At 37.8% G+C, this 24252-nt stretch overlaps 1 protein-coding gene across 2 annotated transcripts in view; it reads left to right on the top strand.

The window, feature by feature from the left end:
• Positions 1-689: 689 nt before the first annotated feature.
• Positions 690-24252, top strand: part of LOC117227943 (uncharacterized) — a 64245-nt gene continuing 40682 nt past the window's right edge. Inside the window, exon 1 of one of the 2 annotated variants that reach the window (XM_076520994.1) lies at positions 690-1039. The gene's annotated coding sequence lies outside the window, so the exon portion shown is untranslated. The remainder of the gene's footprint in view (positions 1040-24252) is intronic. The other variant, XM_033483498.2, reaches the window with a different exon arrangement.

Genomic DNA, 24252 nt, shown 5'->3' with positions numbered 1-24252 from the left:
TATTTAACAATAATCATAAAAAGAGCAATTTTTTGATAGGTCTGCAGCATGTTTGTATATTATTTCAGAATTTTCGTATTTTTAAAAGCCCTCAGCCTCTCATAAAAGTCACTAGGCGTCTCAAAAAGTTTTTTTTGGATATTTCTCGAGAAGGATAAGTAAGCAATTAAGACTAATTGGTGAGCAATTTTTTGAATTATGTTTCATTAATATTGGTTAATATGGTGAGCCAGTTTTACACGGATAAGAGTGTGAACGGACTGCATGTAAGACGTTGGAGACTTCAAAAAGCGCAGTAATATTTAAATTCCAGTATGGTAGAAAACGATATTTAACAAGTGTAGATAATTTCATTTATTAAGTATTCCTTGAAGAACTATTTTTATTATGCTAAATACATATCTGAGTATACCGACATTCATATTGTAGTGGTACTAAGAAATTTAAACAGGGAAACACAAATATTTGTATAAGATGTCACTGGCGTCTTTATGTATACGTGTACGCATGCGCGTTCGAATACGAAGTTCATGAGAATCTAGTTACGGACGCATGCGCACTAGAAATTAGTTACGGAAAAACGCTGTATTTTCGCCACTCTATTCAACGTCACTGCGTTACTACGTTTGCTGTAACCACGCTGTAACGAACTGCAAGGGCATCTAGACACTTTTGATAATCCTAGCCGTATCCCTACCACTTTGTCAGCAGCTCCCTGCGTTGCTTTGCGTCGGCCGACGGGTAACCAGCCGTGGGGTCACCAGATAAATTATGTCAAACGGAGTAGTGTTACGAACGTGAGCGACTTCGGGTTTCGCTGTACCTGCACAGGAAAAGTATCGCAAAGTGCGCGTTCGTATGGTCCTAGTGTGATTCCGATGCGATTTACAAACTGGCCGCCGTTTTTTAGACTTTCGTTAAATGAGTGCTACCTTTAAATGATCGTACAAGAATCTGTGCTTCGGTATCGTCTTCACACAAATGAATATATCTATATTGATTTCATTTAAAAAATCATGCTGACCCTGCACCACCAACTGTGAGTATTACCATTTGTCACATTGTTTCACTATTTCTTTGATTGACACTTGTGAATTTCAACGTTCACTACTAGTTTACTGTCATTAAATCTTAGGTACGCGTGTCTCTTTTTTCTTTTCGCACTTTTTGCACGAAGCAAAGATACACGCGTTCGACGTGCTCGGACTCACAGAAAATGCAACATAAATTTGAAAATATGATTTACAAACGTGCTTGTATTTTGATTTCGGCGGTAATGTGATCGGATAGTTTTGCCGCTTTGGCAATAGTAACCTTCTAATTACATACATCGTAATTCAAGATTTCTCAAATTACAAGATTTTTACGATTACCTTATTTGTTTATTTGTATTGTTGCATTGTATTATAATTGAAGTTTAGTACGATTATCGATGGATCATTCATGTAATCGCCAATTATGCCATGACATTTATCTTGAATGGAAATTATCTGAAGTAGTTGAGTTATGTGATACGGTTTGTTTTTTTTAAGTTAAAAAACGTGCTCCGCGAAATTATTTCCATTTGATTGAAACATTAGAATTCGAGAAAGTTTAACATCAAATCGAAATCAATTATTAAACTTATATTATCCTTTCTTGTCATTAAAGAAATATTCTTTTGTAACTGTATATCAGTTATCCTAATCATTTTTCCGGAATTTAAGTAATAGTGGTTTTTGTTTATCTATCTCATCTTGAAATGTTAAAAATAAGCGACTAGTAAATTATATGTTAAGAAAAGAAAAAATTGGTGTTGTAAATATTTTGTTACAAGAAAAGTCATATTCACGGGACGATTTATAGAACATTAGTTGATATAGTTTCATATTTAAGAAATCTCACAAAGGATAGAAACAAGTAATAGTCATAACAATAATATAAGTAAAGTTTGATTATTCGCACGCTGTATGAGGTTTACAATGTTTGTACACAGTAACTTCTGTTTAATTTAGTTTCATACAAAAATAATTTGGCACTGCAACAGTATATTTCTCTACGTTACGTGTAATTTCGTTTAAGAACAATTGATGTCCCTAATTCGTTCGGATGTAACGGTTGAAGTAAGGTTATGAAACCTTTGAACCGAAAACTATTTGCAACATAAAAAGACTACGAACACGGATAAGTTCTTCCGGCCCGTTTCATTTCAAGATCGATGTTATTTTTACGGAGTTACTTAAACAATTTTGAGAATCAATATTATGCGATAAATTGAATAAGAAATGAAATACAAAATTTATGTAATATGAAAATTAATTTAGCAAGAACATAGAAGTTCGGATAAAATTGATAGATTCTCTCTATTATCAACATGAAAATAAACGTTCAGCTTGGTTTCATTGAGATTCCTAACTTATTCAATCATCGTTAGCGTTATGTTCGTTAGAGAGACTGCAGATTTATCATGAAACTCAAATCGTTGCATGTTTATGCAAACATATGTATATATACATATACATTCCATAGAAGCGATTTGCCGAAGATCCAATCAAACAGATTATAGTTTACGGCGCTTCTTTGAAAAAATTAGAATACATTTGGGTTCGCAATCACCTCCTTTTAATTTAACCATTTTTATTCTTTTTATTAGACTTAGTCATTAACAATTTAACAATTTTACGAATTCTACTTGATCAATTAAATTATACAATATTAACGAGTTCACTGTCGCGTTTAAAATTTATCGTAGATTGATCTAAAACCGTTTCAGATTACCAAATCAGTACCTACAAAAATTTCGTAAATAGTAATGAATTTTTTTAAACAAAACACGATTGAAAAATTTAACGAATACGATCTACAATTTACCGTCTTTCATATACATTTAATTGAACTAGCACTTCATTGATCTCAACGATCTTTGTTCCACTCGATGTTATACTATATAAATTAATTTCTTAAGCCTGGATAAAGAATCGTGTCATCTATATGTGATTGATGAGGCAGTTAACGCGCTTGTCGAAGTGCTCCCCCGTTTAAGGAGGTCTTTTGGTCTAGAATCTAGAGGATCGGGAAATCGATCTCTTTTACATTTTCCCAATTTCGATCTACTCGAGTACGTGTCCTCAAATCGCTTTTATGAAATTCGCCAAATTGTAAAACGGAGGGTATTGATATCAAATAGAGTTCCGAGGGTCTCGACATCGTTGACGACGTGTACTTTCGCGAAACTTTTAACACGCTCTTCTCAAAACTTCCTTCGCAGACCTCGTCTTACGTTTTCCCAGAAACTACGGTGTCCCATCGACCACACATTTCATACATCTGTCGCTCTGGTCAGGATCGCAAATGCTTCAACGTGACACAAACTTCCAATGAATAGAAGAATAGTACGAAACCTGTTACTCGTCAATATCCTTCACATCCTGATGCGTTAATAGCATGCATAATATTTAACCAGTTAGCTGTTTTTGACGAGTATACTCATCGTACCTCAAAAAGTTGCCATTTCTTCATGACGAGCACACTCGACGAAAACAGTTAACTGGTTAAGAAGGATATACATACAGGGTGAGTCAAATAACTTGCACATCCCAAATAACTTTTAAATTATGCATCTAATTAAAACGGTTTAAACACAAAAGACGTAGAGTTTTAGGGGAGAGACGAGGCGATGTATTCACTTTTTCTGTACACAGTGTACTTTTTGAAATTTCGAAGTTAATTCTCTTTTTTTTTTAAATGGGAAGATATACGATGAGAAAAATATACCTTCCCATTTAAAAAGAAGAAGTTGATCTTAAAATTTTAGAAATTACACTATGTACAAAAAAAAGTGAATACATCACTCTCCTCTCCCCCCTTAAAACTTGACAACTTTTGTATTTAGCAATTTTATATACTGCGTATACTTCGATATTCTTGATTAAATTATATATATTATAAAAGTGTAGTATCTAAACAAAATATGAAGAAAATTAAATATAGTACGATTACAGTAATTCACACACTTTTCAAAGAGACTGCAACAGCTAAATGATTAAATACTCCTGATATTCGATTATCGACAGAAATCACACGTATAATCATTATCTGTAACCCTTTACACCGTGACAAATACGTGGAAAGAAGACAGACATGTTAGAGAATGATGGTAGGGACTTGTTAGAAAATGATACAATTTAATTTAGACACTTGGCTGAATATACGGAAAACTGACAGAATTACGGTGACAACACCCCTTCTATACATATACATATTACCAATATCGGCCCTTGCATAGCCAAGAAAAATCTTTTGTAAAAATGGCACTTACAGTCTCTTCGTATTCGACCGCTTCAAAAACACGAGGACGGGCAAAAAAGCCGGCCAAAGTGAAACCGTTCGATTCCCAAGTTCATGGAGCGGCCGAGAAAAAAATGGGAGAAGCAAAAGAGATGAGAGGAGAGAAACACAGGCGTTTCGTGCATTGAAACGTACCGCTTGGCGGGCGAGGTGACCCGCGTCGAGGCTACACAATGGCACATCTCTCTCTCTCTCTCTCCCTCTCCCTCTCCCTCTCCCTCTCCCTCCCTCCCTCCCCTCCTTTCTCTCCTCTCTTTCTCAGTGACGTCGTTTGAATATCCATGGCTGCTCTTCGCCGGGCTCTCGGGTTAATTGATCGGCCGGGATGTTTTAGTCCTCGTTGGCGACGCGACGCTCAGCTACCCGACGATGCCGCCGACATGGCAGCAGCCTGTGCGTCCACGTGAGATCGATCACTCTCGACCGGCACCGGGGCCAGGCCACAGTCGTGTCACTTGTTCAACAGATGACACAAGGCCAGTCTAAGAAGAAACGGCCCCGGTTTTTGCTACCGGCTAAAAACGATTCGCGCGAGCCTTCGGCCCAGAATCCCGCCTCCGCCTGCGAACGGCCTCCTGTTCTGCTCTGTATACCAGATACGCCGATACACGAGCGTAATCGCCGTAGGTGTTCTCTCCGCTCCCTTCGAACTTCCGATGTCTCTGTAACGAGAATTTTATGGCGGATATTGACACCTGCGGACCTGGAAAGCTCTGGAACTTTTAAATCTTTACTCATCAAATTATATAATAATCAGATTTTAAATCTGATTACAATCGAATCGTCTTAATCTGGTTATTTTGATGAGACAACATGTGTTAAACACTTTTAGTGTTGTCAGTGAGTTAAATTGCCTAATGCGAGTGGGAATAATAATTTCCACTTTTTAGACAAGTTTTGTATCTGTGATATAAAATTAGACTATTATGAATTGTTACATTATCGTGGAACAATTTAATTATCGACATAGAGTTTTCCCTACTTGTTTCATTGTTCGTATCAAGATTATGCTATTATTCAAGCGAACTGTTACACTTTTACCGACGTAAAGAATATGTGAAGCGAATACGAGCAGTCTCTTCTACGAGCGTTTCCTAATTATTGAAGCCATTGTGTGTATCGTACGGAATGATAGTCTAGCATTAAACTGGGCGAGCTATAGATACGTATAGTATTACAAGCTGTTCCCTCCGGAACTACAGCAGATATTGACTCCGTTCTTTTTTTACACTAAATGGGACAAGGGGCTGACCGTTTGATGTGCAACAAATTTTTCTGGGACATCTGCTAACCGGACAGTGTTTCTCCCCCGTTCTTTGAGGAAGGAAATGGCATATTACAGTCCTTGTAATTCCATTTCTTTTATTGTACGTACTAACATTTGGATTTTCTGTAAATTGTATTAACTACTTAGAAAAGTTGTTGCTCTTTTCTATAAAAAGAAACCTGGGAAAACTTTTGAATTATGTTTCCTTCTTACTTTTACATTCTTAGAACATTAGTTTCCATCATAAAAATTTCAAGAATTATACATTTTTACAAAATAAAAATTTCCTTCAATATATTTTCACTGTTTTAAATTTTACTGCTTTACTTTTGTTAATGTCTAATTATGATTACAGAAGATTTAAATAATTTCTGCGGTCAGATTCATAAATATTTTTACAATCATTGGACCGGTAATTTTTTGCAATTTTCAAAAGGGGATCACATTGATTTATTATTTCCGACAACTCTTCGCGTATTCTGCTGTGTCGTTTGCAGCGACAAACGATCCAACTGCAACTCTCCTAGATATGATTGCCTAGAAAGAAAGTTAACGACGTCGTGGACGTAACATGGCTTTTTTCCCCCGAGTCACAGAAGCGGTGCAAACAACACCGTGCAAACCGCAAGTTTCGTTTTAATCAATACTGTCGCGTGGTCGCGTGCAGAATTTTCTTTCCCTTATCGTGCGTGGTGGAAAACGACAGGACCGCAGGAGTGCATTCGACGCGGCAGAAACTTGCATTTGCCTTCGGTGCCCTAAACGTTATGAGACCTCTCTCACGCCTCATTTTTCCTCTCTCGTGTACACGCGATAATACTGTGGCCGTATTAGATAAAAAATTATTCCTTTCTCTTGGCCGGGGCTTCTTATCTCGTCCGTCTCTCTCTCTCTCTCTCTCTCTCTCTCTCTCTCTCTCTCTCTCTCTCTCTCTCTCTTGTGCCGTTTATCTTCTGCGTGAGACGATAAGGGGATGATATAATGGTACACTATATGTAGTAACTTTCGACTGCTGTTTCCGCCTTTTCTTTGCTCCCTCCCCCATACGAAGACCTACTTGATAAATGATTTATTTATAAGACCAGCGATTAAGCTGCCCGAATCGGTTATTTAGGGTAAACGGAAGTGATCTCGAATCTGAAGGGGTAATTAAGAAGACGGGGGCTGCCTCCTAAATTTTTTCCCTCAAATTTCACCCCTTTTGCTTAATTTTAACATAGAAATCTATTATTAGGCTCTTTAGCAACTGATCTGTACGTAAAAGAAACTCGCTGATTTTCATTCAAATAATTCCAGTAGAAGTTGTTACATTATATTATCCTAAATAATTTGTTGAATAGTGTATGATGTTGTTGTCACTTTTGATAAAGTTTTTAAAAAATATTCAATTGTTGCCTTTTGACTCTAAAGCAACCATTAGGAAGCTGTCGGTAAATGAAGTTGTAAGCACTATGATAACAGCTTTATTGGTTTCCTTATGGATAACAATACGTATAATATTAGTATACGAATAATATATAGTAATATTTAAATGTACACTTTTTGATTAAACTTAGAATACAAATTTTTAATTTTAATATTTTTAATAGATTTAAATTAATTTTGAATAGGAGGATGAAATTAATTTTATATTCTTGTAAAAATTTATTTGTAGTGAATATTTATTACGTTATAATTCAATAAACATACCTTTGGCGTTTTGAGCATTATATGAATAATAATGTTCTATCGTAATTACAAATTTTTTAAAACACAGCATAGTAATGTTAAATTTTGCGTTTAACGCATCTTGATTCATTTTCTATTGACCGGAGCCAAATACGAGGGAAATAGACTTGATTTAATATCTAAATGTAAATTTACCCGGACTTCCGCCGGTAATTACCTCATAGATGTAATGAAAATCGAATGGGTCGAGTCTGTCGAATATTGCGCTCGCAAGAAATTCGAGTGGAATATAGTTCACGTATTAGTGCTGCAGACATACTCGGTCAATGGCGATAACCATTAGGTAAGTAGATAAGAAATTGAAAAATCATGGCGATTCGACTGAGTGTTTCGGTTGTAGTGTTGTCGGCCACGAGGGAACGGCGGGTAACAATGATTCAGAGACTGAATAAAAATGTGTATATAACTCGTAGCATAAAAGACTTTAACAGTTTACTGTCTGATGTACGCAGAAATGAAAAAAATTAATTGCGTATACTGTGAACGACGGTTTAATTATCACCATATGGGCCATCATATGGTAACACATGGATCCTGGATCTAATAAGATTTACCATGAATTATCCTACAGTGCGCATCCCAATGAAGCGAATTAACATTTATGCATATTTCTAGTCGGATCCTGAAATTGACTTGCATAAATTGAAGTTCTTGTTGCTGTCAGTTATCGCTGAACTTAATCGAAGATCGAATAATTATTTTGTTATTCGGTTTTGTGATGTACACGGGTACTTTTGTTCATATCCTTCCGATTATCTGGTAAGCGAATGTTGTTATCAACAAAAAGTTAGTCAATATTCACTTTTCTACATATTAGAATATAAGAATTTCCAGAAAAAGTTCTTTTGCATCGAAAATATATATAATATTTACTCGCATTAAAAAATCGCGACGATCAGCATTTTCGAGTATATATATAATATTATATATTAGTTGCTAGTAAATATTTTTGACTCGATAATATTCTAGCTATACTATAATCTTAAACCTTTGAAACAACGCTAAAATAAATGAAGCGACAGGAAGCGAATTTCCATACCACTGTGTGCGTTAATTAAAAATCGTCTGCACGTTTTCGGTATTTATGGCGTCGTGTCGTCGAAAATGATTCAAATTATTGTATGGCCAGATTTGCAGCGTCAGTATAGGTTGCGAGAGGCTGAAATAACCATTCTGTTTTCCCGAACGCTCTCTCGCCGTTAAAATGACTCTGTCGAACCTACTACGCCCGGGTTGTCTAACCGTGTCTCCGGCCTTTTTGAAACGCTCGCCTAGGTTATAAAAGGCTGGACAGGAAAACAACTACGGAAAATGTCACGGCCTTGTCTCCCAGTCTCTCTCGTACCTGCAACTTCTCTATAAATACAGACGGGTTAAACAATTTTCCCGACGCGGCGCACCGAACGTAAAACTATTTTTTTAGGCGTACGAATCGTGGGCTTTACAGTTTTGCGAGAACACAAAATTGTTAACGATGTCTCCGTTTATCTGCTTGAAAAAAAATTAACTGAAACCTTCCAGACACTTTTCGATTATTTCTATCTTGATTGCTGTCTGCTTTTACGCAGTTTTCCATAATTGTCATGATTTGATAAATGTAACTCTTATTTTGTTACGTTAGGTACTTAAGTATCACTTTCATAACATTTCTAGTAATGTGCTGGATTTTCGAATTTATTCTTTTTTAAGATTTTGATCCAGAAAAGATACAAACTTTCTAGATCTTCATCTTCAATTCCACTTTATTTATCTTTATTTTCTATTCTATTCTTTTGGTATTGTTAATTAAGCAAATATACAATTAGATTCAATTTCAGATCTTGTTTATTTTCATGTTCTATTCTACTTCTTTGATAAGATATTGTTGTCTAAACGATGTACATAGGTATGTACATAGCTATGAGTCTAAATCTAATATCTTCCTTCGTTGATAAGAAGAGAACGTCTTAGAAAAGTGTGATTACTAGACTGAATTACTAGATTTAAAAGAATTTATGTACTGACATTATTAAATGATGAAATGCACTTTTATCTAGCATAAACAGGAGATCTTAGAAAAGCATCTCTTGATGACGTTTAGGCATATAAAATGGATGACTTCTTACCACGAGGAACGCCGGTGTGCACAAAGATGCATCATCTACTTATTACTATTGCGCCGTAAACGCTGTATATGCAAATAATCTCTCTCTCTCTCTCGAGGGGTCGCATTAACCCGTTGGATAGAATGCTTCCTTAAGTGAACGGTAGCAGCAAAGACTCTCTCATGCAAATCACGAACAGGCGAAAGAATTCTTCACAAAAGGATGATGCTCTGCTATAAGGATAAAATGTTCGGATAGCAGAGGTTTCGGGTAACGGGTGTTCGCGTAACGGTGTTCACCGTACCGAAAAATCTTGAGCGTCGTGTTAAAGCCCTCGCTCTGTTTCTTCTCCCTTTTTCTTTTCTTTTTTCCTTTTCTGTTACCTTTATATCTCGTCAATCTTCGTACCGGGTGCATTCAAATGCCCTGTGCTGCTCCCGTTCCCTGCCATGGTGGTGCCTGTCTTATCTTCTTTTGTTCCTTCCTGTGCACGGAGCGAATTCAATGTCAAAAGCGAGATGAAAACAGCCGGTCGCCCAGCGAATCGAGAAAGGGACGGAATATCGATCGCGGGTTTAGGGTTTTGTGTACAAACGGGTTCCTAAGAGGCTGCGTACATACAACAACGATGGGGCAGGTTGTCATCAATTTTTCCATGTATACACATAATAAACCGGTTAACGAGATACGACGAAATATACCAGAATGACAAGTCTAATGGTCACGGTGATTTTTATAATGTTTTTTAAATATACATATAGTAGACTAAGGGTGTCATCCCTTGGACAGTCACTATCAACTACCGATTAACTTTATTTTTATCGAATAAGACATATTAAATTCTTTTATTTTGTTTATTTTTTAATATACAAATGGATACAAATATTTTGATTCTTTTATTTTATTTATTTTTGAATAAAGAAGTTTTAATATATATTATTCGATAAATATAAAGTCAATTACGCTCGAAAACAAACCAAAGGCACAGCAGTTGGTCGCACCATCCTAACCGGTTCTACTATCCTCCAATGAGCATCGAAGTGCTATTTCAAGAAAGTAGATTTCCCAATTTTCGTTATAATATTATTTGACAGAACAAAAGGCAATTGAATCCTTTTTTCAGGATTACGAAGACATCCGAAGGCACAAGTTGCGATTTGAGTTGTAGCCGTTTGAATTGCGTGATTTCGGGATTAATTGTATGTTTCTCGCTTTTTAATGAAAGAAATACGATACAGAAAATATAAAGAGACATAGAAAATATCCTACACAAATCATTCTCGTTCAAACTTCATCAGACTGTATGCTTTCATACATCAGTATTGCGTTTCTCTACGAGTGGCTGCTTCTACTTACATGTGTTAAAAGTCGATAACCCACTGTTACTTGTTTCAATCTATCATTTACAAACTCTCGCTTTGCGTCACATTATTGTGTTCAACGAGTACTGCCTCGCTATTGTCAATTCTCGCAAATATTGACGCTGGTGGAAATAAACAACGGCTAGTGTTGCAACGATTAAATGACGAATTACACGAACAGTTTTCACGAAAGAATGTGTTTTCTCCTATAATTAAAAACAATGCGTGGCTCGAATCTAACTTCTTACAAGCGAACGTATTTTACTGCGAGCAAGAAAAAAAATAAATAAGATGCAATAGTGGAAGAATAAATGAATACATACCTAAAAGATAATCGATGGAGGTGGTCTCCAGCGAGAAAATTCTGCAACCGAGGAGAAAAGTAATGCGATTTTCTGTTTCTGTTGGAGAAAGGGAACGCCGGTACATCTCGGCGACTCCTTTTTTCGTTGATAAAGCTTTTGTCAACTCTCTTTTCTTTGAACTTTTAAAGTCTCCTTACGTCAAGGCCACAGTTTCGCGAAAAGTCTCGCGTGTAATCCAGCCGCAGAGAATCCGCCGCTGTAAATTTCAATGCGGCCCAAGGAAAAAGAGACTTTATTATACTTTTACGGCGGAAGTTTCACAGAGTTTCAAATTCCCCGAAGAAATTCCTGCGTTTGTCTTTTGTTTCGGTCGAAACAATTCATTGTGGAAAACGTGTAGTATTGCCCTCCGAGCCGTGAATCCGAATCGTCTTAGAAATTTCCGTCTGTACCGCTTTCCATCGTGTTGCAATAAGCGGCCATTATGCTTCGTTATGAACCGTATTTGGAACGAGGATCCATTCCGGCGCCGTTTGTTTACCGGTCGGACTTTCATCTGTGAATTGTTTGAACAACCTGCGGCGAGATCTTTGCGTGTATACTTAATACTTCTTTTGTTTCGATCGAAGACATTTCGAATTCAAGAATCTTCATTTACGATGTGTTCTTTATTGGATCCAATAATACAGTCTTTGAATCAATTCATTAAGATCTCCGTTATACATTGGGCACGCGTTACAGTGAATTTTTCAATATTTTTTTATTCATAAAAATGCATTCTAATTCGAACGGTTTAGTTTGTTATTTGACCTGCAGGCATTTAATGGCATAGTTTAAACTGCGATTGTTTATGGTATCTATTAGACTGCGGATTTCCATGTAATTTAAAAATTGTTTTATATTTGTTGCAAGAGTCAGGAAAGTCACCTGGGTACTTCCTCTTTTCTTTAATAATTATATTAGGTTGAAAGCAATGTATCGATACCCTTTAATTCTTTTACTCTTTTTCTCTTTAAAATTACAGATACTCATCTTTATCAGAAATGCATAAAATCTGCGAGTTTGGAGCTACTATAAATAATTTATAATTAGTCTATAAATGTAGTTACTAGTGTGGTAACTACATTAATGTGTACATATTTTAATGTATACATCTCTCTCTCTCTCTCTCTCTCTCTCTCTCTCTCTCTCTCTCTCTCTTCGAATGGAAATAGTAATTTTACTTCAAAATTGAAGAGAATTCATTTCAACACCTAACGTAATCGTTCACAATGGTAATATGACAAATATTATCATTTCAATCGGTGTTCCTAATGCACAGTCGAATTACATAAGACGATGATATATAAAATTACATTCTTCACGCCTCGTGTACTGTCCTCTTGTTCGAATTATATAAGTTCCTTTCTACATGTCCTGTAATAACGTTTTGCAAACACAGTGGATACAGAAAGTATTGGCACAACGAAACATCGGCATAAATTGTTCATTTTTCCCCATTATTTAAGTCTTCGATAGTTTAACCTTGATATTTTGAAGAAAATAATATTAGCATTCTAAAAAACCCTTCTCTACATTTTAAAAATACTTTTAATCATTCTACTATTTTAAATTTCACTTACGCGATTTCACAAAAACTTTCAAAGAAAGTTTTGTATAATTATCATTAGATCGTTGACTTTCATGCAAAATACAATTTGTCCGCATCTGTTATAAGTAGACAACGGATTTTACGCATTTACGGCAAAAATGTGTAAGAGAAACATAGAACATTGAAGATACCAGAAGAATTTACCAATATTATTACGTTGTTTTGAATTTATCATAATTGTTAAAAGAAAGAATACATTTTTACGAAAATCTTATATTAAATAATTGATGTAGACAATTTTATTTTAGTTAACAACACTTTTAGTTAACAATTAACAGTATTTCCCCCCCTTTCTTTACCTAATAATTCGAGTACCATGAGAATAATATATGCTACATAATAAAATAATTAACCCTTAACGGTCCAATGCCGCCATACACGCGGCAGAAATCAATAAAACCGTAAGATCTGGCAGGAAACATTGGAAGAATAGGCACGATTGTTTCGATGAAAATATATCAACGAAGTTTTATTTTTAAAAAAAATGAATATCTCTTCTCTATATTTGATACAAAAATTTTCAATAAAAAATTTCTCTTCGTCTGAAGAACAGTCTGGACTTGGCAGTGTGTAAACTGCAAATAGTTTTGGTCCCCTAATGGTTAATAATACTTTTCTACTCTTCGAATCTTCCTACCATTTCAAATCGCACCCACTCAAGTTTGCCATAAACGTATCAAACTCTCGGTCTAATTATCACAGAACAGAACCGAGAGTGTGCCAATATGTTTGGCACACCGCGAGCTATGTACATAGCGTGGTCCGCGTGCATAACGGAAGCGTGCCGATATGGAGCGGCGAGCAACCGTCAAGCAACAAAGATCAAGAAAAGCTAGTCTACCGAGAAATCGGCGCGCGTGGGAAGAGAGCGTTGTGGAGAGCGGAGAGAGAGAGAGAGAGAGAGAGAGAGAGAGAGAGAGAGAGAGAGAGAGAGAGAGAGAGAGAGAGAGAGAGAGAGAGCGGACGCATCGATGAATGAACTATTCCGCGCTATCAGCTGTACAAATGCGCGGACAGAACTTGTATTTTTCAACGATCCGGTCTTGTCCCGGTATTCCATCGAACCGTACCGGAAATCGGCGACAGTAATGCCGATACGTCGGACGTCATCCACGGCCACCTACACTCTCTCTTTCTCTTCCGCTTCGGACTGTCAAGGTCACTGCTAGCATTCCCACCGCCAACAAGTATCGGAAAACTTGCCGTTTATGAATTTACCGCAACCGATGGAAGAAACGGCGCGAGGCACGTGCTGGCCACCGTTCGATTCGATTCGATTCGATTCAATTCACAATTGGCATTGTAAACGATTTCTTTTGATGCCGGCAACAATGCCGATAGACTGTGCCAAACAAAAATGCCGGAGGGCGCAGGGCTCTCTCGAGAGCTTCGCAAAAAAGAAAAACAACCGTATACACCGTTAACCCTTGAATGTTCAGTCAATTGAAATAAACGCGGATCCAATATTGTATGAAAGTTTTCATACGGGCTCAAATTCAAATGAAAATGCTCCGTGCGTTTATTTAGCTTTCACACGAAAATATTACATTTCATCCTCTAATCGGATTGTCGTTGATACATATAATCGAATTAAGAGAACCGAATGTATCTTTCAACGCTTGTAGTTTGATCCTGTGTTAATCGGTTTCGAGAAAGCTTTCAGTATGCATAGAAAGTCTAATTAATCTTATCAGTCTAAGACGTGATGTGTATAACGGAAATTCTTCCTTTAATCGCCCAGTCGTTGGAACATTATCTAGAAACATCGGTCTATCGGTGGTATTGTTCCGATCCTCACCGGAATTTTCGTTCTTCGTCCATCTGATTTTCTTCAAAATGAATTGCTTTCTTTTCAAGTTTGAAATAACTTAATTTCCAAAGAGTTCCCTTTGGTTTAGCGAGACAATATAGTAATGTCTCTCTAATTGGCGCTCAGATTGTGCACAAAAATGGTCAATTTGAGAAACGGAGATACGATTATTCGAGCCTTGTAGATCGTATTTTTATAGTGGTTGACAATTCGTAACTATAAAAATGTATCGCAAAGATCGAATAATCGTATCTCCTCTTCCCAAATCGCCAATTTTTGTGCGCAATCTGAGCGTCAGTTACGGAGACATTACTGTACCTGTATTCTTTCAACGAACGGTATGCACTTAATAAAAAGTGTCCGCCTTTCTGGTTTACAATTTCTTCACGACCTCCCTCTATCTTTCTCGTCTATTAGGTTTACAATTTCTTAAAGTCATAGTCGTTTTCTTTCCGACACTAAAATAATTACTGCCCTTTCGCACACCTCATCGGCAGCATATTTTTGGTTTATAGCAGGCTCTCGCCAGCCGTATCGTCTCGGTCATCCGCTCGAGATGCACTGCGCGCTACGTGACTATTTTATCTCTCTTTCCACCTCGCTACTAACTAATCAGTTTCTGGTCATCTGTCTTCGAAGGTTATGAAAACCCAAAAACAATTCGCTTTTTATTCATCTCATTTATTTCATCTTGTACCCCGCTCCCCGTCCCAGAAAAGCGTTTTACAATAATTACTTTTACCATACTTTACCTTACCTCCGTATTAGAACGATTCATCCACAAACAACGCAGTCCAGGCATGCAGTTTGTTGACAAAGCCTCGCGTAGAAGAAATCGCGAGTAACAGTAAGACGTTCCCGTACAAAGAGCACCGCCTCGGGAAACCTCAATAATTCCCCTAGCAGGATATCTCGCCGGGGGCTGCCGGTAATTTGCTGCTAGTGACGGAATGACAGTCATCAGGATTTCGCGGCGGGCAGTCGCATTCGCAATGCTCCCGGCGGCGAGCATTACTCTCCGGCAAGGAATTGTCGGCGCGACCCACGTGTTATGCCAATCGTGCCTAACAAGGATCTCGAAGGACGCCGGGTTTCCTCAAACTTTCCCACCTATCGGAATTCCGCGCCGACATCTGTTTCGAATTCGTTCCGCAACCGAGAGACGGCGCGAGAGAGACAGACAGACAGAGAGAGAGAGAGAGAGAGAGAGAGAGAGAGAAAGGAAAGGCAGAGAGACGCAAATTAATCCCGCAAATAGAACGGTGGTTACCAGGTCGCCACAGGTTGGGGCTGAAGGGCGGCGGGGGTGCGGACCGTATTTTCCATCCGCCGGAAAATACGAACGGGACGACCGCGTTGCAGTTCAAGGATAGAGCTGACGTCTAACGCGGCTTTGTCCTGAGTTTAGCCGAACGGCCCATAACGGTGGCCGGTCGTTAAAGTTTCGACCCTTGAAAATATGCCTGCAAAGCCGTTTCACGGAATTCGTAAAAGTAGCGAAGTTACAGCCATTAGGACGGAGGGGTGGAGCATTACCGAGGGATTGTAACGCAGGTACGCTATATAGAATTGAATGCACGACAATGTGACTTACAAATTTGAATGTTACAACATTCATGTAATTTTATATCACAATGAATATGAATGCTATAGCATTCACGTCCGCGAACGTGTTGAGCGGAAAAAAATGTCGACTTCGTTTCGGATGAGCAGAAAGCCCGCTACGATGCCAATTTTCGAACAGTCTGTACACAGCACTACCGAACTCCTATACAGGGTGTCCCAAAAATGTCTCGCAAACCGAAAGTGGCGGGTTCCTCAGGTCATTTGAAGCAACTTTTTCCTTTACAAAAATGTTCTCCGAGGCACCGTTAACGAGTTATTAACGAAAAACAGTGACAAATGAGAGGCGACCTCAGCTGGCGCGAGGCGACCGAGCCAATGGGCTTCGTGCGCTGGTTGGCTGGGCCGCCTCGCGTCAGCCGTACTCGATTCTTATTGGTCACTGTTTTTTTTGTTAATAACTCGTTAACGGTGCCTCGGAGAAAATCTTTGTAAAGGAAGAAGTTGCTTCAAATGATCTGAGGAACCCGCTATTTCCGAATTACGAGACATTTTTGGAATACCCTGTATATTTTATTATTTTGTACTAGATAAATTTGCGCGCATTCTCAAAAGATGAATAACGAAGTGAGCGAAACACCCGTACACAGCGTGTCGAGAAGTTTCGCGGTTTTCTCTCATGAAAAATTCACAAAGAATGCCTATTGCTCGGCCCAGTTTACCAGAGGAACCCGTTAAAGATGGAGGCCTGGACAGGGGAGGCCGCGCGGCTGTATCACCATAAAACCCGCGCCCCTGCATCCCATTCGCGACGACGATAATTGGCTAATTAAGTCACCCTCACGTTCGACCGTTGCCCCCGCTCCAGCGTTCCGGTAATTCACTTCCAGGCATCTCTTCCTGTGACACAACAATGTAGGTCAATCGACGCGTGTGCCATAAACTGTCGGCTAGGTGAATTCGCTTCACGCTTCCGATGATCGTTTGACTAACGGCTATGCCCGGCCAGCACCCGGCAAAATTCGTTGCGCGCGTTAAAGAGGTTTTCGGACGGTTGAAACTCTGCGGATCTTTACGCGTTTAACCGGGATTTTGGGAAATATGTGGACGCTTGTGTTGTTAATAAATTTTGACAGCGTTCTTCCTGATGCTACTTTACGCGGTGATGCGAGATCAATGTTGGAATTCGTTCCGCCGCGGTGCAATATCGTAAGCTACAGGTGGATTTGTCATAGAAAATATTTTATCGATTCAGTTCGCTCGCGCATAATATTGTAAAACTATAAAATACGTACCGAAACTACCATGACGTTAGGTAATTTCGACCGGTTTCACATTCTCTATTTTAAGATTGTTGACATTGTAGGGGAGCACTGCCGTGAGTGGGACACATTTATTTAGGACAGGATGACAAAAAAACTGAACAACCTACCTGATTCTAGCTTGAAACTAGATTCGAAAGATCAGTTTTTTACTATAAGAATGCATAGTTTAACGAGTTTTTCCTACGTTTACTTGTTTTTTATTAATTTTGTTAAATATGCATTTTTTTAAATTAAATGTGCATTATGTCGCATTCATCAATTGATTGGCACATTTTAATATTTTAGGACAAAAAATGAAAAGGAACAGACGAGAAATTAACAAAAATTTCTGACTAAAAATATCGTGAAAATTAATGACATAATAAGCAAAAATGTGTAAAATACCTTTTATGCCTCATGTTTCATTTACCCATTTACTACAGTGCTATAATATGCCGTGTGTCCCATTCATAAGCTTGGTAACACATTAAAAATTTAAATAATCTTCAATAAATATATTGCAAGACACCTTACTGGACGCATGTTTGAAAATTAAATTCGCGCACACGACTGTGCGCTTATTACCTTCCAAACTGTGCCGTAAAAATCTTTTTATTAATAGCTCCATCGTGTTAAATATACGACAGAAACCGCATTATACTTCCGTATTAATTACACACTAACCGCATAAAGGTTCGTATTCTAATAACGATCATTGTTCAACTTCGATTCGCCGGAGTTCCGTGCAACGGACTTGAAAACCTGATTTGTCGGTGTTTGTAGACTCTATGAACTTTTGCATTGTACCGCCATTACCCTTTTTTACCTCGATGCACTTTTCCAGACTGGCTTATTGTTAGCGATTCTTTTTCTTATTCTGCTTTCACTAACCCTACAGTTTTTTCTGAAATTTCTGCAATCTTTTCCGTAGGAGTTATGCTTGTTTTATAAGCGGTACTTTTTCGGAAAATTCTAAATTTGTTTTATGCAGCTTCGAAGTTGTTTTATAGACTCTACAATCTTATCGTTGGTCGTTCAATTGTTATGGGGCTTTAAAATTTTGTCGTAGGTTCTATACTTATTTTATGAGGCCTGTAGCCTTGGTTTATGGGATTTACATTTTGCCAGTCGTTCTATGACTATGATCTTAAAATTTTGTCGCAGATATTATATTTGTTTTGTGGAGTCTACATATAACAGATTCTACAAATTCATCAAATGTTGTATAATTGTTGCGCGGTCCTGGAATATTTTTTTATCTCCTATTCTTGTTTCCTATGGCCTATAATAGATTGTACGAATTTATCAAGCGACCTGTAGTTATTATATAGCTCAGAAATATTTTTACACATTCTATTATTAAGTTTAAGCTGACTAAATGGATAGAACAGCTCTGACTGGACTAGCTCCATATTTCCTCTTCTCAGTTTCATGTTTCCCACGTCATTGCAGTTCAACCCTCGATCGGTCAACCGAAGATAGTGACGTAACAAGGACAATCAAATTTCTCCTTTATTTTTACCCGACGAAAATAACTCGATAAAGAGGCTAGGGCTTCCTCCAATTTTTGTTCTTGTTTTACTCTTAGAAATATGGTTTCGTGTAAAGGTTACTGGTTCGTTCATTGATATTTCATACCGGTGACTGTCGACCCTTGTATGGTTCACAGAAATAGTTTCACCGAAAATCCCAGAATAGTGCTTTAGCCAATTTTGCATTAAACTTCGTATTAACGAATTACGATTCATTTATTTTACATTACATTTATTCAATATCACGTTTTAGCCTTTGATGGATATCTATATTTTAAACGTAAGATTAACATACGAAGCACAAGGGTTAAAAGAATCTATGTATTTTGAAATTCAAACAGAGATAAATCAGACAGTATTTTAAAACAAGGAAACGAGGGACTTTCACTTTTATAGAATCTTCCAGCCTATAAAATTATTTACAAATCATTGCAAAGCAAATAAATATCAGATCTCGTGCACGTGCCATAAATGCACAAAGATCCGCAGTGTAGTAAATTATTATAGTATAGAAGAGTTTCTCGAGTTCTGCATTTTTAACGGAAATTATAATTATAATTAAATTTGAATAGGGATAAAATTTATGTACTAGAAAATTTTTAATAGTTCCGTCCTTGAACGGAATTTTCGTTCTTCGTCCATCTGATTTTCTTCAAAATGAATTGCTTTCTCTTCAAGTTTGAAATAACTTAATTTCCAAAGGATTCCCTTTGGCTTAGCGAGACAATACCTGTATTCTTTCAACGAACGGTATGCACGTAACACATTGACAGCCGGCCCCGCGAAAACGCGGGTTTTTGAGGCTGTCGCTTGAGCGCCGGCCCCGCGAAAACGCGGATTTCTGAGTCTGTAATAAATATATGTATTAGGTCTACCGGAAAGTTCTGTCCGTTTTTTAATTGAAATATAACACAATTTTCATACATTTAATAATATTTAATGTAATATACTTTCCATCGTTATTTATAACTTCTTGCCAGCGTGATGGCAACTTGTAAATGCCATTTTTTAAAAATGATTTATTTTTACAGGCGAAGAACTCAACTAGTGCTTGGTTGACATCAGCTTCAGTTTTGAATTTTTTTGCCTGTAAAAAGTTTCGCAAAGAGAGAAACAAGTGATAATCGGAGGGTGCTAGGTCTGGGGAGTATGGTGGATGTGACAGAATTTCCCGGCCTAGCTCTGCGATTTTCTGACGAGTCGCCAAAGCAGCATGTGGTCCGACATTATCATCGGTAACCATGTTTTCACGATCGCGTCTCACTTAATAATGACATGAGACATCTTTGTTTCAGTTTATTTAGGAGAGTACATGTGTGTAAATGCAATGATAAAGAGAGATAGATAGTCATATACATATGTCTCAAATCAACATATGCATATGGATTGAAACTTGAAGTGATATTATCGGACAGAACTTTCCGGTAGACCTAATAATAATCCACCATGAAATGAGAAACTGTTTTTTTTTATAATTATAAATTAAAAATTTTGATTTTGTTTCAATTTTTAATTACCGTTAATTTGTATAAGAAGAATATGCAAATAAAATGTACTATTTTACGAAAATATATAATGTTTTAAATATTTCTCTTAGGTCGCCGGCTGTCAATGTGTTAACAAGAAGTCCCGCCTTTTAGGTTTACAATTTCTTCACGACCCCCCTCTTTCTTTCTCGTCATAGCAGGCTCTCGTAAGGCCGCATCGCCTCGGTCATCCGCTCGAGATTTCCCGCTACCTGCGGCACTGCGTGCTACGTGACTACTTTATCTCTCTTCCCGCCTCGCTACTAGCGAATCAGCTTTTAGGTCTCTGTCTTCGAAGATTATAAAAACCCAAAAACAATTCGCCTTTTGACTCGGTCTTTCTCAGTTGCTCTCTGCTCGCTTTAGTCCGCCTCTCGGTCTCACTCAGTTATTCTCAATTAGTCTGCTTAGTCGGCTCCAGTCTACACTAATCTTCTAGTCGATCAGTCTGTCTTAGTCCTTACAACCTTAGACCATAGTCCATTCTATAGTTCTTCAAATTCAGTCTTCAAGGTAAAGACTCGCAGCAACAACAACGTTCAATTCAACGATCCGCTGTCGATCGATTACAATATTTTCCTGCAGTTCAATCTTGTACAATTCTGTATACAGTGTGTTCCACAATTATTTTAACAGCCGAAAATGAGGGGTAGCTGAGGTCATTTGAAGTAATTTTTTCTTTTGCGAAAATGCAATCCGCGGCTTCGTTTACGAGTTATTAACGAAAAACACTGACCAATGCGAGGCGAGGGCGCGAATTACAACGCGCCCTTATATTATACATATAACAATAATTGTAAATATTTGTAAATACACTATTTATTTAACAAAACGGCTGTTTCTCTTTAATTAGACGAACAGCGGTACTAATCAATTCCGTCGCTTAGCTTAATCGGTTTTACGACCCGAGATTTTTGGAATCGCGGTATGTTTTGATATCGTATGCACACGCGAGTCACCTACAGAAGTTGAAATTATAATCAATTTTTATTAAATAAAAAATTAGATCATACTACATTTTTGACAGAAATTGTAATAAACTTTGAAATAATACATTCAAGTTTGATGTTCTGCGAAAATTCTCCGTGTGCTCAGGGTGCGTTTCAAAAAATACAATTTTACCTTATCAAATACTGGTTACGGTGCATTTTCACACTAGGATGCACTGTGTCCGATGGTCAGCGGTAACAGTCGGAGCGCCATCGACACGATATATCGAAGTCGCGAGAATCACGAGGATTCTCTAATCCGCGGACGTTGACGCGGGCCTATGATCGAACTTTTTAATATGATCTTAAGGACGAGGCGATCAGGCGATTCATAGTCAGCGGAATGAATTAGCTGCACTTGACACACGCCGGTCGCCTGGCCGCACTAGCAGGAATTCGTAGTCAGCTTCCATGCGCCAGACAGTCGAGCAGACTATGCAAATAACCTGCGAAACTGTGTGCACTCGGTGTACATGTGAAAGCAACATTACCGTGCAACTGTCTTGGTGCACCACATTCTCGCGGGCACGTGAGTTCCGTACATTCACAAATGTACAAGGTGTCCTGATAATTTCGGAGACGAGTCCGTCCCGTTGCTCAACCTGTCCGCGAAACGTCGACGCATCGAAGACACGAGCATGAACTCTTGCTCGAAGGTTCATGATTCGAAAGGTTCTGGGTTAAAACAAATCACGTAGGATTCCACGTTCCTGAAATCATTGATTATATCCATTTACCGAGGAAAATCTAGGTGGATGCAATTTTGTCGAGGGACAGCTTTTGAGTGCTGGTTGTGTTAACGATGGAAGATAATCTTCGTAAGGATATGGAAACATAACTTTGTAGATAATATATCGTACATTATTGAGGGTTGAACAGAATTTTCTTGTAAACATGAATTATTATATTCGTGTTTATCTTTAATTCATTTCGGATGCATTTTTGGTTAATTTTTACAATTTTTACTTTTTGTTCAACCTGTTTCATCGAAAAGTTTGTTATTTTTGCGTAGATTGATCATTGGTGCGTAACTAAATCTTTCCTCGGGTGCAGAAGAAATCATTGTATATTCCAGGATTCGCATTTACAACAGAAATATGCTTAAAGAATTAGGCTAAAAAGAAGCTGTCGACAATTATTTGCATTATTATTTGAATAGTTTTACGATCTCTACTTCAATAATTTTGTTCGAATAATTTTACAATCTCTGTTCAAATAATTTATTCGAATAAATGGAGAGAGTAATTTATTACGAATAATGAATAATTGTTAGATCGCTGATTTGATGCACTTCCGAGAAAAACAAGTAAATCAAGCACAAAAGAGTGAAGACATTCAGACAATTTAAAAATACTGATGCATTACTTTCAACGGAATCAAATATATTTTACTTTGCATAAAAATCAAGGATATGATCATATGATCCATGATATGATGAAAATCAACGATTGTTATTGGAACAAGGTATTCGACGAAAAGAATTCGTTGGAATAATAATTTTCGAGAAATATTTATTCGACACAATTCGGATAATGCTGAATTCTGGATAAAGAACAGGATATTTTTTCACGGGACCCCGTATAGAATGGTAGCACGGCCGCCGATGCACATCCTGCATGTATACGCGTATACTTAGGACATCTCGAGCCTGTGTACAAGAGTTACCCGTACATAAGCTTGGATCCCGTTCGTCGGGTACGTCGGGGAAATATACGGACACGTATTTGCCGATATTATCGCCACCTTAAGCCCATCCCGGGCTACGTCTCCTTTTCCCCCAAGAGGCTTCTAAATATTGATTCGATAGAAATTATGTATGGTGACGGAGTAACGCCTCCAATGAATCTTGAAACCGTGTCGGCTCCGCTCGGGACCAATAAGAATTTTTATCCGCAACGTTATCCACTCGATACTGTCGCCTAACACGAGGCTCCCCAATTTCCCTTAATTAATTTCCACGCTAAATCTTGCGAGGCTGTATTGCAGAACCAGCCTCTTCTACCAGCATTAATTTTGCTCGCGAGATGGGCTTCGGTTATCAATGGACTGGGTATCTTCCTGTGGAATCAAATTTATTTGCGCTCACTGCGAAAAACGCATTCATTGAAAGAATTACATACCTGTTTATACCGATGACTCCAGAATTACCACTTCTTGCGGTTGTGAAACAATGGTCGACGAGTGCTCTGCACGTATTAAACGATACAGTAATGTCTCCCTAACTGACGCTCAGATTGCGCACAAAAATTGGCGATTTGGGAAGAGGAGATACGATTATTCGATCTTTGCGATACATTTTTATAGTTACGAATTGTCAACCACTATAAAAATACGATCTACAAGGCTCGAATAATCGTATTTCCGTTTCCCAAATTGACCATTTCTGTGCACAATCTGAGCGCCAATTAGAGAGACATTACTTTATTGTCTCGCTAAGCCAAAGGGAACTCTTTGGAAATTAAGTTATTTCAAACTTGGAAAGAAAGCAATTTATTTTGAAGAAAATCAGATGGACGAAGAACAAAAATTCCGGTGAAGAACGGAACAATACCACCGATAGACCGATGTTTCTAGATAATGTTCCAACGACTGGGCGATTAAAGGAAGAATTTCCGTTATACATCACTTCTTAGACTGATAAGACTAATTAGACATTCTATGCATACTGAAAGCTTTCTCGAAACCGATTAACACAGGATCAAGCTACAAGCGTTGAAAGATACATTCGGTTCTCTTAATTCGATTATATGTATCAATGACAATCCGATTAGGGGATGAAATGTAATATTTTCGTGTGAAAACTAAA

The sequence above is a fragment of the Megalopta genalis genome, chromosome 4 (assembly GCF_051020955.1).
Source record: "Megalopta genalis isolate 19385.01 chromosome 4, iyMegGena1_principal, whole genome shotgun sequence".
NCBI classification, from domain to species: domain Eukaryota; kingdom Metazoa; phylum Arthropoda; class Insecta; order Hymenoptera; family Halictidae; genus Megalopta; species Megalopta genalis.
Note: the sequence above shows the minus strand (reverse complement) of the source record. Positions and strands in the feature narration are given on the sequence as shown.